We start from the raw sequence: 16,802 nt of genomic DNA on the forward strand, positions 1-16,802 counted from the left end.
GGGGTGTGGTATATGGCCAATATACCATGGCTAAGGGCTGTTCTTCGGCTCGACGCATCACAGAGTGCTAGGATACAGGTCTTAGCCGTGGTATATTGGCCATATATCACAAACCCCGAGGTACCTTATTGCTATTATAAACTGGATACCAAAATAATGAGAGCAGTAAAAATAAATGTTTTGTCATGCCCATGGTATACCATGGCTTTCAGCCAATCAGCATTCAGGGCTCGAACCATCCAGTTTATAATAATATATAATACATGTCAATAAGCAATCACCTTAGTGAGTGACTGGATATCAGTTAGAGACTACATCCCCCAGAGTTGCGCACGCTTCCATTTCCTCTTCTGGAGCACTCAGCCGTATGTAATCACTCTTATCCCTCCACACCCCAGGGTCACATTCACTAGTCACCAAATGGAAGAAAATGGACTGAAACAGGGAGGGACTACCCTAATGTTATTGAATAATAAACACTTGTTTTCATTTTCTGTTGCAAACTGTTTTGCTACGGTTTGCACTAATGAATAGGAACCAGGGGAAGGCAGAATGCCTGCAACTGTACCTCATCTTTTGTGCTAAAAATAAAGACAAATGGAGCTTCTGCTGTTGTATTAATGGCACATAATCAAAGGGTTAAACGAATGTATTGTAATTGTCCATCTATAGACCTACATCATACAGCTGTGCTGTCATGGTATAGCTAAGGGCTCTATTCAGTCTCTAACGCTGAAGATCCACTTTATAGCACGATTGACAACTTAAGGCAATGTTCCCATGGTCACAGAGACTGCGTTCACGGTAAACGCTGCATATGCCGGCTCAATCGGAAATTACCTTTACATTTTTAGGCGGATCTTCCACGATACTTTGGTGATACGGATTTAATCCAGCCATTTAAATCTATATTTCAAATGAATAGTAATTCCCATCTAGGAAACAGAGTACAGAGCAGTGTGTGAACGTAATGCTTCCTACTGTAGGCTACTGCTAGTGTTTGCTGGACGCACATTAGCATGCACAATAGCATGTGAGCTCAATTCCATGTGGAGTCATTATACACCAGAGTCGTCAAAATGGCAGCCACGTTTCTGGCCATCACATTTAGCTGAGCGGTTACAGCCTCCAGTATATGGTTTGTGTCCCAAATGCTATTTCCTATATTGTGCACTACTTTTGACCAGAGTCCTATGAGCACTGGTCAAAAGTACTTCACTATATAGGGAATAGGTGCCATTTGGGATGCTCCCCCAGTGTTATCAAAGGGCTCAGGAGGTACAGGAAGCAAATAGGGTTCTGGTAGAAGAAACCCAAAGAGGAATGGCTGTTTTAAGGGATGGTGGTGGTGCTGTCTGTCTATGGGGATACCTGGGCTGTTTTAAGTGATGATGGTGCTGTCTGACTGTCTGTCTGTCTGTCTGTCTGTCTGTCTGTCTGTCTGTGGGGATAACTTGTTCGTACAGAAACAAGACATTTATTTGAGCTCTGAAGGATTTACCAACATAATTGCAATTTGTATTTTGGCTGCTCCATGTGTGTGTGTGTGAGGGGGGGTAGCGTAATACTGTGAACATGCACATGTGTGTGTTCACTACAGCGTTTTGGTCTGAGTGTGAACGTGTAAATTGTGCTCAAAACGTCTCCCTCTCTATACTTAGTATTTCTACAAATCCATTCAACTGTTTTTGTTTTACACTGAACAAAAATATAAACGCAACATGTAAAGTATTGGCCTCATGTTTCATGAGCTGAAATAAAAAATCCCAGAAATGTTTCATATGCTCAAAAAGCTTATTTCTCTCAAATGTTGTGCACAAATTTGTTCAGATCCCTGTTAGTGAGCATTTCTTCTTTGCAAGATAATCCATCCACCTGACAGGCGTGGCATATCAAGAAGCCGATTAAACGGCATGATCATTACACAGGTGCTGGGGAAAATAAAATGGCACTCTAAAATGTGCAGTTTTGTCACACAACACAATGCCACAGATGTCTCAAGTTTTGAGGGAGCATGAAATTGGTATTCTGACTGCAGGAATGTCCACCAGAGCTGTTGCCAGACAATTGAATGTTAATTTCTCTACCATAAGCCGCCTCCGATGTTGTTTTAGAGAATTTGACAGTACGTCCAACCGGCCTCACAACCGCAGACCAGGGATGTTTCTCAAAATGCATACCACTGTGTTCCAAGCACGCAAATTGGAGCATGAGACCGTCGGAGCATGAGTCCAAATATGTGAAACGGAGCACGGAGGGCACTTCTCGAATACGTACTCCATTTGAACAAATTTTGAAGCATGCATCGATGCAAGCTTCAACGGAACGTATGCAAAGAAATACGATGCAACCACTTAAAAAATGAAGCACATTTTCTTGAAATCATTATTTGGGCTGAAGAGCAAAACTTCGGAATGAAATGCTGCCTATTCACATCTCATATGTTGCCTGACTACAATATTATATGTTGATACGTTAATAAATACATACTGTGTTAATTTTGGCATGGTTACCTGCCTACAATACCCACTGTAGTGTGAGTAGGTCGCAAGCCCATAGTAAGTCAATAGAGCTAACTGGCTAGCTACAACTGTTAGCTAGCCAGATAGCCACAAAGAATTGTTAGCTAGCTACCCACAAAGAATTGACATCTACCTTTCGATAACGTTGGTTTTAGGTCATTTTTGTCTATTATACTATCTGGTTAGCTACATTATTACGATTCACATATAGCTAGCTGATAGTTAGGAAGTAAAACGTTTGCTTTGTGTATATCTTGGTTATATTGCCACTGTCCTGGCTAGAAGAAGGAAGGTTCAGTAAATGGGTAATTCTATAGTAAGTCAATAGGGCTAACTGACTAGTCACAAAGAATTGTTAGCTAGCTACCCACGAAGAATTGACATCTACTGTACCTTGCATAACATTAGTTTTAGGTTATGTTTGGCTAGCTAGATTACAAGGATTCACATAAATCCAGCTGATAATTATGAAGCAAAATGTTTGCTTTGTGTATATCTTGTTTGGTCTCTATTGTTGCCATTGTCTTAGCTGGAAGAAAGTTTGGTGAATGGGGAGGAGCAAGTGCTTCTCAAATGTAATGCTTTATCCGTTCTCCACACTCTCGTCCTCACAAGAACATACTCAAGATAACGTCCTCGGAGAATGCACTTGGCGCATGAGAGAGCACAGCACGCTAGTATGCATAAAACCCCAGGTGTAGGGCGTCGTGTGGATCAGTGGTTTGCTGATGTCAACGTTGTGAACAGAGTGCCCCATGGTGGCTGTGGGTTATGGTATGTGCAGGCATAAGCTACGGAAAACGAACACAATTGCATTTTATCAATGCCAATTTAAATGCATAGAGATGCCGTGATGAGATCCTGAGGCCCTTTGTGAGGCTCATTTTTTTAGGTATCTGTATTCCCAGTCATGTGCAATTCTTATATTAGGGCCATACAAATTTATTTTAATTGACTGATTTCCTTATATGAACTGTAACTCAGTAAAACCTTTGAAATGATTGCATGTTGTGTTTATATTTTTCTTCAGTTTAGTTTGCTTATTTTCTGTGAGGAAGTAATGATAATGTACATTTCGTGTACATGTTTGAATTTTATTAAGTTTTATGTATTTTAGGTTTCCAAAGTGGTGGTTATGTCTGTATTTAGTCAGATTCTACAACTGAATATGAGAATATCTGTGTCCCGGGTAGCACCCTATTCCCTGTGTAGTCCACTACTTTTGACCAGAGCCCTGGTCAGGGGTGGTGTCCTATATGGGGAATGGTGAGGCATTTGGGACGTATCCTAAAATACCATTTTACAACAATCAAGCAGCATGATCAGGTTCTAGGTTTTCCAGCACCATCAGTAGTTTTCTAAAAACTTTAGTGTCGCACATTTCCAGCAACTTTCCCCAAATTCTCTGGTTTTCCAAAAATGCTGGGTTTCTGGTAGTTTTGGGAAAGTTACTGGAATTTTGCAACACTTAGCCACTCCCAATAGCACTCTCAGACTCTAGCCAATCATCTTAGAGCCACATGGTGGTTGTATGTCAGTGTTATGTAATGCAATGTTTTTAGATGTATTATTGTTAGACCACTTATTTTACCTAACGTTAGGAGGCTGTGTGTTATACTCAGGCTCTTCAGTGTCAATCTAACATTGTATTTATTTGTACTTTTGTCCCAGTGCCAGTCTGTTTGTGCTATCATGCCAACTTAATGGAGCTGGCAAGACCACAAACAGATCTTGGACCAGACTCATTTTGTTAGGCTCCAGTGTAAAAAAGTGCAATATGTCTAAGAGCATCTTCCATTTTATTCCCTCCCTCCCTCCTTTCTTTCCAATTATTTCTAGTAAGATTATATTATCAAGTCAAACATTTAATTGGTTGTAGCTGTTCTTCATGGTCCCGCCCACCGCCCTCTCATTTAGATTTGATTGGTTGTATTACGACGGAGATGACTGAGATGTGGTTGTCCCACCTAGCTATCTTAAGATGAACTGTGAACTTAAGATGAACTGTAAGTCGCTCTGGATAAGTGTGTCTGCATTCAATTACTAAAATGTAAATGTATTATCAGAATAACTGGGCTGTTTTAAGGGATGGTGTTGTCTGTCTGTCTGTGGTGATAACTGGGCTGTATTCTTCCTTCCTTCCGGGCCACACTTACATCATCTTCTCAGAAGACATGGTTTCCATGGTGACTGCATTGTCTGGGCTTACAGCGATAAAGCACCTGGGTTGGCAGTCCTCTTACATCACGCTAACTTAAGTTTGAAAAAGCAAGAAAAAATAGTTTTCCTGTGAATTCCGGTGTGGGTGGATAGAGGAAGGAGAAAGGAAATGTGAGAGTGACTACAGATGGTCTGGTCACCTGTACCATTCACTCCTCCCTCCATGCCAGGGTAAGGGTGAGGACAAGATGGCCACTATCTTTACCGGAACCATTATGTGCCTGCCCTTCAGCCAGACCTGACTTTGCCTATAGCACTGCACCACTTCTCCCTTTCAGAATCAGATAGCATTGATGTGCGATGTGATATGGCTGTATGTCTGTCTATGAAGTCCCACAAGGATATTGCAGGTAATGAAAGTATTTTACAGCCTGGTGTTTGGAAATTACAATGACCATAGGACTTGGCAAGACAGCAGAAACAGATCTGGGTCCAGGCTAAGCATTTTGGGGACAAGATTGAAATATTGAAGAAATACCTGTGAGAAAATACATAAGTAGAGGTAATTACAACAACACGATGACAGACGTTTTCTGCAACAAGAAGCTTTAAAAATACAAAATGGCAGAGTGAATGAAATGAAATCCATTGGAAAGGGTGTAATATGTCAGCCTACATTAGCTGAGAGGACTGAAGCAGTTGTATTAGCTAAACAAGTAGCTTTTTCAGCAGCCAGTCCCTCAGAGGCTGTAGCTAATTAGGCTCAAACAAGTTATACAACATGCATATCAGGAGGCTGGCAATTCTTATCTTCAATTGGCTGCCAATGGCTACAAAGTGTTTGTGAAGTCTGTAGTGGAAATGTTGGAAAAGCATCAAGAACTGCATGTGACCAGCTGGGTTCAAACCCCAGGTCTCCTGGGTGCAACAAGACTTTGCTATCCCACTGAGCTAAAGCCTATATCTTCTGTCTGTGAAGCCACATCAACACAGGAGCCTACAATCCTCTCCCATTAAAGCGGTCAGGGTTGTGGTGCTGAATCGACCCAACATCAGAGCTGAATCCACAAACAGCGTTAGCGCTAACTGCGGTGCTGTCCATGGTGCTGAACCAAGAGTCAAACACATTTCATATATTTGCATATGCAATCAACAAGCCAGACGATGATAATACTCTTAGCCTAATAAAGGCAGGTGTTATGTGGCAGATACGCGTAAGCAGCTGTGTTTGCGAGGGCCAAAATAACTATAAGCGAAGGACTGTGCAGAAGAAATTGTCGTCGGAGATTCAGAGATGTGGCACGGAATCGGTCGCACATATAGGCCCTGGGTGTTTCTGTGTAAATAAATAATGCTGCTTTTGGGGCTGTCTACATTTCTATAAGGCCATGTCATTTTCCTTTCATCAACCACGCGCAACCTTTCTTTTGGTGGCCTTTACTCTTGCCATGATGGAATCGAAATCCACATAAGACCACAGCAATGTCTCTCTAAATATCATTATAAATCACATAACTACACGCCAATGTGGCATCATTTTTCCAGTCACAAATGTATGTAAATGGTCAATGTTTCAGCCATCATGCATACGGTACCTTAGGCTTGAGCTTGAATACAAACATTCACACCTGGACATCATTTAAAATGTACTCAACATCGGCACGACTCGTGCCGCACGAGGTCAGCTGCATAGGCTACAACTGTGCAGAATAATTACGTGGGGCAAATTATGTATATAGACTACAAGTAGGCTACATAATATTGAATGACCATCATCAAGCGTTGCCATTGACAAGACACCCAACCTCACAATTGAAATCACTCCCCTTGCCTTTCATTATTGGTTGAGAGGATCAGATAGCAGAAAAACGTTTTTCCTAATGGCTGTCACCTTTGTCAGTTAGCCAACATGAAATGTCAATTTCTGAAGGGGGTTCATTAGTTTGAGGGGGGACATTTAGCTGTAGGATTCTTCTCATATCGCTTTTAAAAAATTGTTGGAACATAAAACGATAATGTTTAGTAGCCTAATATCCTAAATGATATACAGTATCAATAAGATCCTGGTATCAATTTTGCTAAATATGTCTAATTCATAATGACAGCATCTGTAAAATGCTTCCCCCTGAATGATTCTAATAAGGAAATATATGACATAATGAAACCCTGGAGCATTACAGACGTTTAATATGTCGAATTGTCAGTATCGTGCCCGTGATATTTCGTGTTTCACTGGACTATATACATTTTATCTAAATGCAATGTGATAATGTATGACAGTTAGCCACTAGATGTATAAAACCTTACATTACAGAGCACTGGGCCATATTAAGATAAAATACGATTCTAACGCCCTCGAAATCCATTATATTGAAAATTAAATAGACATATATGCAATTCTTTCACCTTTCCTGGACACCGATTCTACTCGAAATGAGCCGACAAACAAATTAGATTTTCACCCGGATCGAATGAGTGAAATGGGCCTATACATGATAAAAACAGAGTGACTACAAATTACCTTGCCTTGTACGTTTTTCCCATGCATGCATCTACTATACAATCCAACGAAAGGATTGGGAGTGATTTTTTACCCACACATCGAAAACACTTTACTATTTACACATTTACTGAGTCAGTACTGCTCTATATCATACATATCAGCATTGATCTTGATTAAATCAAATAGAAATGTACCTTTTTCTACAGTTAATTCCTCTCCATCACCTTTCAGAGACAGCAACTCCATTCACACCAGTCTAGCATCCTGCGCTGTCATTGGGCAGCGGACACGCGCTCTCTCTCGCTACCTACTACAGAGCAGCACAGTCTGATTTAAAGGGGCAGTCAAAAGAGAGCAGAGTATTGAACCATCGAAACGTGACTGTGTAATCCCAATATAGAAATCTAATTTTACTACTCACAAATTCATCAGACTTAATCATTAACCTCCCTGCTTTTTATGGTCACCATCCTCACGGGTGTAATATGGAGGGTGTAGGTTTAACAACTTATTTAGTAAGTTGAGGAATTGTTTGGTAACTGGCTGGTGCAGTTTGCCAACCCCCACCACCCCCACTATCATCTAGTCTAATTTCACAGCCAATGTGCCATCAATCACCATGATGGACCATTAACTACTGTGTTCAACCAGAGTTCATCCAGGCTTGTCATCCCCTATAACTCTTATAATTTGTGTGCTGATTTTATGACCTTTTCTAAATGTGTCTCATGCAGAATAGTCTGTGCTGATTGGTTGAAGCATCTCAGGCCCATTTTATGCTCAGCTCATAGCATTGAGAGTGCTCTGATTGGCTTGGCTGCCTTTTGCTTTCCAAATGGCACCCTATTCCCTATATAGTGCACTATTCCCTACTGTATATAGTTCACTAAAAGTAGTGCATGCACTACTTTTAGTGCACTATATAGGGAATAGTGGGGCTCAGTGGGGAGGTGTGGAGAGGTGTAGGGAGTATCCTCATTTCAGGAAAATGCCTCTGGACGTAGGAGAATCTTTTGTTCTTGAATGGAATAAACCCATGTCCCTTGGGGGGGAAACTTTTCAGTTGTCCTGGGAATGGATGGAGTTTGGATGAAGACAGATGTTTACCACCTACTGTAGCAGGGAGACCAGAAGGAGAGAAAATAGAACAGAAGAGAGCAATGCCGTGAAGAACAGGAATCTTCTCAAAGCAAGCCATGCCTGAAGCAGATAGAATTGTTCGGATAGGATTATCTTTTTATTGTATTTATATTTTTCATTTTAGTCATTTAGCAGACGCTCTTATCCAGAACAACTTACAGTTAGTGCATTCATCTTCAGATAGCAAGGTGGGACAACCACATCTCCAGATAGCTTGGTGGGACAACCCACATCTCCAGATAGCAAGGTGGGACAACCACATCTCCAGATAGCTAAGTGGGACAACCACATCTCCAGATAGCTAGGTGGGACAACCACATCTCCAGATAGCTAGGTGGGACAACCCACATCTCCAGATAGCTAGGTGGGACAACCCACATCTCCAGATAGCTAGGTGGGACAACCACATCTCCAGATAGCTAGGTGGGACAACCACATCTCCAGATAGCTAGGTGGGACAACCCACATCTTCAGATTGCTTGGTGGGACAACCACATCTCCAGATAGCTAGGTGGGACAACCACATCTCCAGATAGCTAGGTGGGACAACCCACATCTTCAGATAGCTAGGTGGGACAACCACATCTCCAGATAGCTAGGTGGGACAACCACATCTCCAGATAGCTAGGTGGGACAACCCACATCTTCAGATAGCTAGGTGGGACAACCACATCTCCAGATAGCTGGGTGGGACAACCACATCTCCAGATAGCTAGGTGGGACAACCCACATCTCCAGATAGCTAGGTGGGACAACCACATCTCACATGTGTGGTGCTGGTTAAGTGTTCTTTTATTATTATTTTGGGGGATTGGGCTGAGCGGGAGCTGCCCTCCTGTAGGGGTTGGATGGCCAAGAGACCTGAGGTGGCAGAACGGAGTGCTCGGGTTGGGATGTAGGGTTTGAACATAGCCTGAAGATAGGGAGGGCAGTTCCTCTTGCTACTCCATAAGCAAGCACCCTGGTCTTGTAGTGAATGCAAGCTTCAACTGGAAGCTAGTGGAAGGTGCGGAGGAGCGAGGTGACATGAGAGAACTTGGGAAGGTTGAAAACCAGGTGTGCTGATGTGTTTTGGATAAATTGCAGGGGTTTGATGGCACAAGCGGGGAGCCCAGCCAACAGAGAGTTGTAGTAGTCCAGATGGGAGATGACAAGTGTCTGGATTAGGACCTGCGCAGCTTCCAGTGTGAGGTAGGTTCGTACTCTACGGATGTTGTAGAGCATGAACCTGCAGGAGCGGGTCACTGCTTTGATGTTTGCAGAGAATGACAGAGTGCTGTTCAGGGTTCACGGTTCTTTGCACTCTGGGAGGGCGACACTGTACAGTTGACAACCGGGATGGCGAGGTCTTTGAGCAGCCAGGCCTTCCCTGGTAGGAACAGCAGTTCTGTCTTGTCGAGGTTGAGCTTGAGGTGGGTTTACATCCAATTTGAGATATCTGCCAGTCACATAGAGATGCATGTCCCCACCTGGGTGTCAGAAGGGGAAAGAAGAAAAGTAGTTGAGTGTCATCCGCACAGCAATTATAGGAGAGACCATGTGAGGATATAACGGAGCCGAGTGACTTGGTGTATAGAAAGAAGAGGAGAGGGCCTAGAACTGAGCCAAGGGGGACACCAGTAGTGAGAGTACGTGGTGCAGACACAGATCCTCTCCACGTCACCTGGTAGGAGCGGCGTGCCAGGTAGGATGCAATCCAAGTTCACGGTGTCAAAGACAGCGGATAGATCTAGGAGGATGACAACAGAGGAGAGTCAGCTTTGGCAGTGCGGAGAGCCTCCGTGACACAAAGAAGAGCAGTCTCGGTTGAGTGACCCGTCTTGAAGCCTGACTGGTTAGGGTCAAGAAGATCGTTCTGAGAGAGATAACGAGAAAGTTGACCAGACAGCACACTCAAGTGTTTTGGAAGAAAAGAAAGGAGGGACACAGGTCTATAGTTCTTTTGTGTGGTTCCTTGAGGAGGCACCCTATTACCTATATAGTGCATAACTTTTGACCAGGGCCATAAGTGTGCCATTATGACACCAATGAATCACAATCAACACACAATACAATCTGGTTGTTTGTTTATGTGGCATAGGTGGTTGTTAACGTGTTCGAGGTGTAGCTATAGGATGGTGAAATAAGTGGTTCCTCTATGGGTCGGTGTTGGGTGTGTTACCTGGCTGTGGGGGTCTCCGTTCTATAAGCCAGTGAATCAGCCAACGACTCTCTCTCTTAGAATCAGGGAGCCTTAGAGCCCTGCATTCAGTGCCTTGGAATCATTAATCACATGATGGATTCTCCCATCGTCATGGTGATGGCAGCCCAGGTTCCTTCCTTCCTGTATACAGCCAGCGCTGACTCATAAATTAAGTGGCCATCGCCACGGCGACCCAGCACACTATAAATCGATCTGAGTGCATTACATCGACATCGCACGGCATGACATCACTATGAGGTATGCATTCTGCACAGAGAAGAAAAGCATCACTAAACCTTACAGGCTCTTCTGTGGATGTGAGTGATCTTAATGTTGAAAATAAAAAAGTCCCCTCAGTACAGCACCACCCCCCTGTTATAGACATTCACATGCTCGCAACTGTGCTGCAAACACTGACGATGAATGTGGGTGACAGGCTCAAGAGAGAAGATCATCAGAACCATTATGCACACACGAATACAGAGAGATACCCGTTCATTAATCACACATTCATTAATTCATTGTCCTGTTTCTATATAGGTCATAATTTTCTTTAGTTCCCCTCTATGCAGTGTGTGCATCCCAAATAGCACCCTATTCCCGATATAGTGCACTACTTTTCACCAGGGCCATAGGGCACTATATAGGAAAAAGTGTGCCATTTGGTATGCAGACAGTGAGATTTTGCAGTGTACCCCTGGCAATATTCGGTTATTTTTCTCTTCCCAGAGATGACTATCAACACATTACAGAGCCATTGATCTCCCTTGCAGTCCAGACAGCAATGATTCCCATTTCCGGGGGGAAAAAAGACTTAAGAAAGTGTGGAGGAATGGGGAGAAGGGAGGGGGGTATTGATTATGCAGTCTAGAGGAATCTCACGCATGCCAAGCACATTGGAAGAGCCAGGGTCTGTGACTGGCAGGTTGGAGAGGAAAACCAGAGGGTGCGTTCATTCACTTCTCTCCTCACCCTCCTTTTTCATTTGTCATCCCTTCCTTTTTACTTACTAATGTTAGTGTAACTGTAATTCATTTAGACATAATGCTGCTGGCTGATTCACAGTCTGCGGCTGATTCAATCTGCTCTCTGTTGGCCTCTGCTTGTTGACTGGGACACGCACCAGAACATCAACGACGGGTTCTTCTGAATACATTTTTCACAGAGCAATTCTCAGCAGGTTCTCTTGGGTAGAAATTATCTTAGAATTATTTTCAGTAATCAGTGATAATGATGGGATAAACACTCAACTAATCACACATCTGCAAACTCATCTTCCTGGTTTCTCTTTCTGCATCTGAAGCAAGCTGTTGTCATCTCCTGTCTCACTGTTGAAGAGGTGTGCTCTCCCACTGTCTGAATTGTTTATTTGGATACCCATTAGCTTTTGCAGAAGCAGCAGCTATTCTTCCTGGGGTCCACAAAAAACACAAAACATGACAAGTAACAAAACATTGATCCACTGATAGACAAGGACATTCACACACATTTTAAATACAACGATATACAAACATTACAACTAAAAACGAATGTAAACAATACAATAAAACAATGATGTGTGTGTTAGCGTCTGTGTATGCCCTTACAGTCCCTGCCATACCATGAAATGTTATTTCATCTTTTTTAAAGTTACTGTTTGCTGAGAAATTGGAAAGGAGTTCCATGTGATCATGGCTTTGTATAAATCTGTGCGTTGCTATGAATTCATTTTGGACTTGGGGACTGTAAAGAGACCCCTGGAAACCAGGAAAGACTGGCATGCATGTTGTGGATGTTGTTCTGTATGTGCAGTTAAGGGCAAGGTGTGCTGCTCTGTTCTGAGCCAGCTGCTGCTTTGCTGCACTTTTATCGGACAGGAATTAAGATGGGACAAGACCTGAACAACTAATACGGTTGATTTTTGTGTCAAAAACACAGAACATACTTATAACAGACACACCCCTCCCCATATTTACAACAACTTTGTCAATATAACTTGGCCATGATAATTGTACATCCAATGTCATACAGATGTTATAGGAGTTTAGCTTCCTCAACGTTTTCAATGGTCATACCTATCTTGTTTTGAATGCTTTGTACAAAATAATAAGATGCACTACGACAGGATATTTCTTAACAAAGCTCTTTAATAGCTAGATATAACTGTCATGTTCACGTGTCTCATACCATGATCAACTGACCATAGCCTCACCTGGGTGGTCTTAACCAATCATGGGCAGTAAAATGCATCTGATTACAATTCAGTATGTTTGCACATATTCATTTTACACCACCCTTATGCACAACTCCAGTAAGACCAGTGGCAAATCATTTGTAAAAATATAGAAGAGTAACGGCCCAAGGCAGCTGCCACACCACACTGTACATACAGTATCTGATGCTAGAGAACAATCCCTGGGTTCTATTGCATAAATCATTCTCCAACCATTTGATGGTATGTGATGTAAAGCCACAGCAAGTGAGTTTCTTCAATAACAATTTATGATCATTAACATCAAAAGCTGCACTTAAATCTAACAATACAGCTCCAACTATCATCTTATTATCCATGTATTTTAACCAATCATCTGTCAGTGCAGTACAAGTTGAGTGCCCTTCTCTATATGCATGTTGAAAGTGAGTAGTTAACTTCCTTCCACACCTGTGGACACACACACTCATTTAGGCTTTGGTTAAAGATAAAGCAAACAGGGGTGGCAATACAGTCTGCTACCATTCTTGTCACTGATGTCGTATGAAAGAGACCAAGGCGCAGCGTGCGTATCGTTCCACATCTTTATTTCTATGTGAAACTATGCAAAACAGACAATAAACAATAAACAAAAACATGACAAAGAGGTGCTACATGCATAAACTCAAAATAATCTCCCACAAACACTAGTGGGAAAAACAACAACTTAAATATGATCCCCAATTAGAGACAACGATGACCAGCTGCCTCTAATTGGGAATCATACGAAAACCCCAACCTAGAAAAAAGAACCTAGAACACAACATAGAAAATGTAAACTAGACAACAACAAAAAAACATAGAAAAAAGAAACTAGAACCAAACATAGAAATAAATAAACTAGACAAAAAACCCCAGTCACGCCCTGACCTACTCACCATAGAAAAATATGAGCTCTCTATGGTCAGGACGTGACAATTCTCAATAGTTTCCCATCAATGTTGTCTATACCTGGTGGCGTATCATTATCAATGGATAACAGTTTTTCCACCTCTCCCACCCTAACTTGACCAATTTCAAAACAGCAATTTTTGTCTTTCATTATTAGATATTTTATAGAAAAATATGATGGTTCACTGAAATAGTAATTGACATGATTGGCAATATCGAAAGGTTTTGTTATAAATGACCCATCAACTGACTCATATCATTTAAGCTACTCCAAAGTCTTTTTCCATTGTGTTTTATGTCATCTATCTTGGTTTGGTGATATTTCTTCTTCTTTTTGTTAAGTTTAGTCACAACATTTCTGTTTACGGTATGTCAACCAATCAGCTGAGCAGCCGGACTTGTTTGCCACCTCTTTTGCATAATTTCTTTGAACCATAAAATTGTTCAATTCATCATCAATCAAGGGAGCTCTAACAGTTCTCACAGTTAATTTCTTAACAGGTGCATTGTTGTCAACAATTGGCATGAATCAATTTACAAATACTTTGAGTACTGCATCTGGATTCACTTTCTCATACACATCAAACCAACATACATGTTTTACATCTTCAACAAAAGAGTCCTGAGAAAACATTTTGTATGATATCTTACAAATTACTTTAGGCCCAAACTGAGGCACTTTGGCTTTCCTTCTTATTGCCACAATGTTAAAGTAACTAACGTTACAGTCAATGGGAACTGATATCATTTTGGAGCAAAGCTATGCAGCATTAGTGAATATATTATCAATACAAATGGATGTCACATCTAACACTATTGGTAAGCACTCTATTTGGTTGTGCAATAACCTGGATCATATTACAGGCATTAGTCACAGTTAGAAGATTCCTCTTGAGAGGACAGCTAGTTGCTAACCAGTCAATGTTCAGGTTACCCAGCAAATAGACCTCTCTGTTAACATCACACACACTATCAAACATTGCAGACATACAGTATTATCCGAATACTGACTGCTAGCACTTGGTGGCCTATAGAAGCACCCCAAAATGGCTCTGACCACATAAAGCAACACCTCTCCCACAGGCATTTCTGTATTTTCTGTAGATGTTATATCCCTGTATTGCTACTGCTGTATCATCAAAGGAATTATCTAAATGAGTTTCAGAGATGGCCAGTATATGAATGTTATCAGATTTGACAAGTTATTGAGTTCATGAACCTTATTTCTAAAGCTACATACATTAATCTAGGCTATTCTTGGCCCTTTCCTGGGTAGTTTATCGGAGATAGACATAGAAAATAAGTCAAATAAAAACGTTGTTTAGCTAATAGAGTCAGTCAATCAGGCACTTAAGAGTGTCAGTTGGTGTGTGTGTGTGTGTGTGTGTGTGTGTGTGTGTGTGATGTTGGGCTGAAGCTACTGACCCTCACTCTTTTCAGGCTTTTGGGAGGGAGGGTGGATAAGGAGGTTATCGTATCGGATGTAAGCAATGTCCCACGCTCTCTGGCAGCTTTCATAGCTGGGATCAGTTCTTTCCGCCTCTGGCGCTCAGCTTCAGAGAAGTCAAATCAAATCAAATCAAATTTATTTATATAGCCCTTTGTACATCAGCTGATATCTCAAAGTGCTGTACAGAAACCCAGCCTAAAACCCCAAACAGCAAGCAATGCATGTGAAAGAAGCACGGTGGCTAGGAAAAACTCCCTAGGAAAAACTCCCTAGAAAGGCCAAAAACCTAGGAAGAAACCTAGAGAGGAACCAGGCTATGAGGGGTGGCCAGTCCTCTTCTGGCTGTGCAGGGTGGATATTATAACAGAACATGGTCAAGATGTTAAAATGTTCATAAATGACCAGCATGGTCAAATAATAATAATCATAGTAGTTGTCGAGGGTGCAACAAGCACGTCCGGTGAACAGGTCAGGGTTCCATAGCCGCAGGCAGAACAGTTGAAACTGGAGCAGCAGCACGGCCAGGTGGACTGGGGACAGCAAGGAGTCATCTTACCAGGTAGTCCTGAGGCATGGTCCTAGGGCTCAGGTCCTCCGCGAGAAAGACAGAAAGAGAGAAAGAGAGAATTAGAGAGAGCATATTTAAATTCACACAGGACACCGGATAAGACAAGAGAAATACTCCAGATGTAACAGACTGACCGTAGCCCCCCGACACATAAACTACTGCAGCATAAATACTGGAGGCTGAGACAGGAGGGATCAGAAGACACTGTGGCCCCATCCGATGATACCCCCGGACAGGCCAAACAGGCAGGATATAACCCCACCCACTTTGCCAAAGCACAGCCCCCACACCACTAGAGGGATGTCTCCAACCACCAACTTACCGTCCTAAGACAAGGCCGAGTATAGCCACAACGATCTCCGCCATGGCACAACCCAAGGGGGGGCGCCAACCCAGACAGGAAGACCACGTCAGTGACTCAACCCACTCAAGTGACGCACCCCTCCCATGGACGGCATGGAAGAACACGAGTAAGCCAGTGACTCAGCCCCTGTAATAGGGTTAGAGGCAGAGAATCCCAGTGGAAAGAGGGGAACCGGCAAGGCAGAGACAGCAAGGGTGGTTCGTTGCTCCAGCCTTTCCGTTCACCTTCACACTCCTGGGCCAGACTGTACTTAATCATAGGACCTACTGAAGAGATAAGTCTTCAGTAAAGACTTAAAGGTTGAGACTGAGTCTGCGTCTCTCACATTGGTAGGCAGACCATTCCATAAAAATGGAGCTCTATAGGAGAAAGCCCTACCTCCAGCCGTTTGCTTAGAAATTCTAGGGACAATAAGGAGGCCTGCGTCTTGTGACCGTAGCGTACGTATAGGTATGTACGGCAGGACCAAATCGGAAAGATAGGTAGGAGCAAGCCCATGTAATGCTTTGTAGGTTAGCAGTAAAACCTTAAAATCAGCCCTTGCCTTAACAGGAAGCCAGTGTAGGGAGGCTAGCACTGGAGTAATATGATCAAATTTTTTGGTTCTAGTCAAGATTCTAGCAGCCGTATTTAGCACTAACTGAAGTTTGTTTAGTGCTTTATCCGGGTAGCCGGAAAGTAGAGCATTTCAGTAGTCCAGCCTCGAAGTAACAAAAGCATGGATTAATTTTTCTGCGTCATTTTTGGACAGAAAGTTTCTGATTTTTGCAATGTTACGTAGATGGAAAAAAG

At 42.5% G+C, this 16,802-nt stretch overlaps 1 protein-coding gene across 1 annotated transcript in view; it reads right to left on the reverse strand.

Annotated features, from left to right (window-relative positions):
* erc2 (ELKS/RAB6-interacting/CAST family member 2) overlaps positions 1-7,486 on the reverse strand; it is a 75,210-nt gene extending 67,724 nt beyond the window's left edge. Inside the window, exon 1 of the mRNA XM_045705315.1 lies at positions 7,380-7,486. The gene's annotated coding sequence lies outside the window, so the exon portion shown is untranslated. The remainder of the gene's footprint in view (positions 1-7,379) is intronic.
* Positions 7,487-16,802: the final 9,316 nt, after the last annotated feature.

Source organism: Salmo salar, chromosome ssa22 (assembly GCF_905237065.1).
Source record: "Salmo salar chromosome ssa22, Ssal_v3.1, whole genome shotgun sequence".
In the NCBI taxonomy this organism is placed as follows: Eukaryota; Metazoa; Chordata; class Actinopteri; order Salmoniformes; family Salmonidae; genus Salmo; species Salmo salar.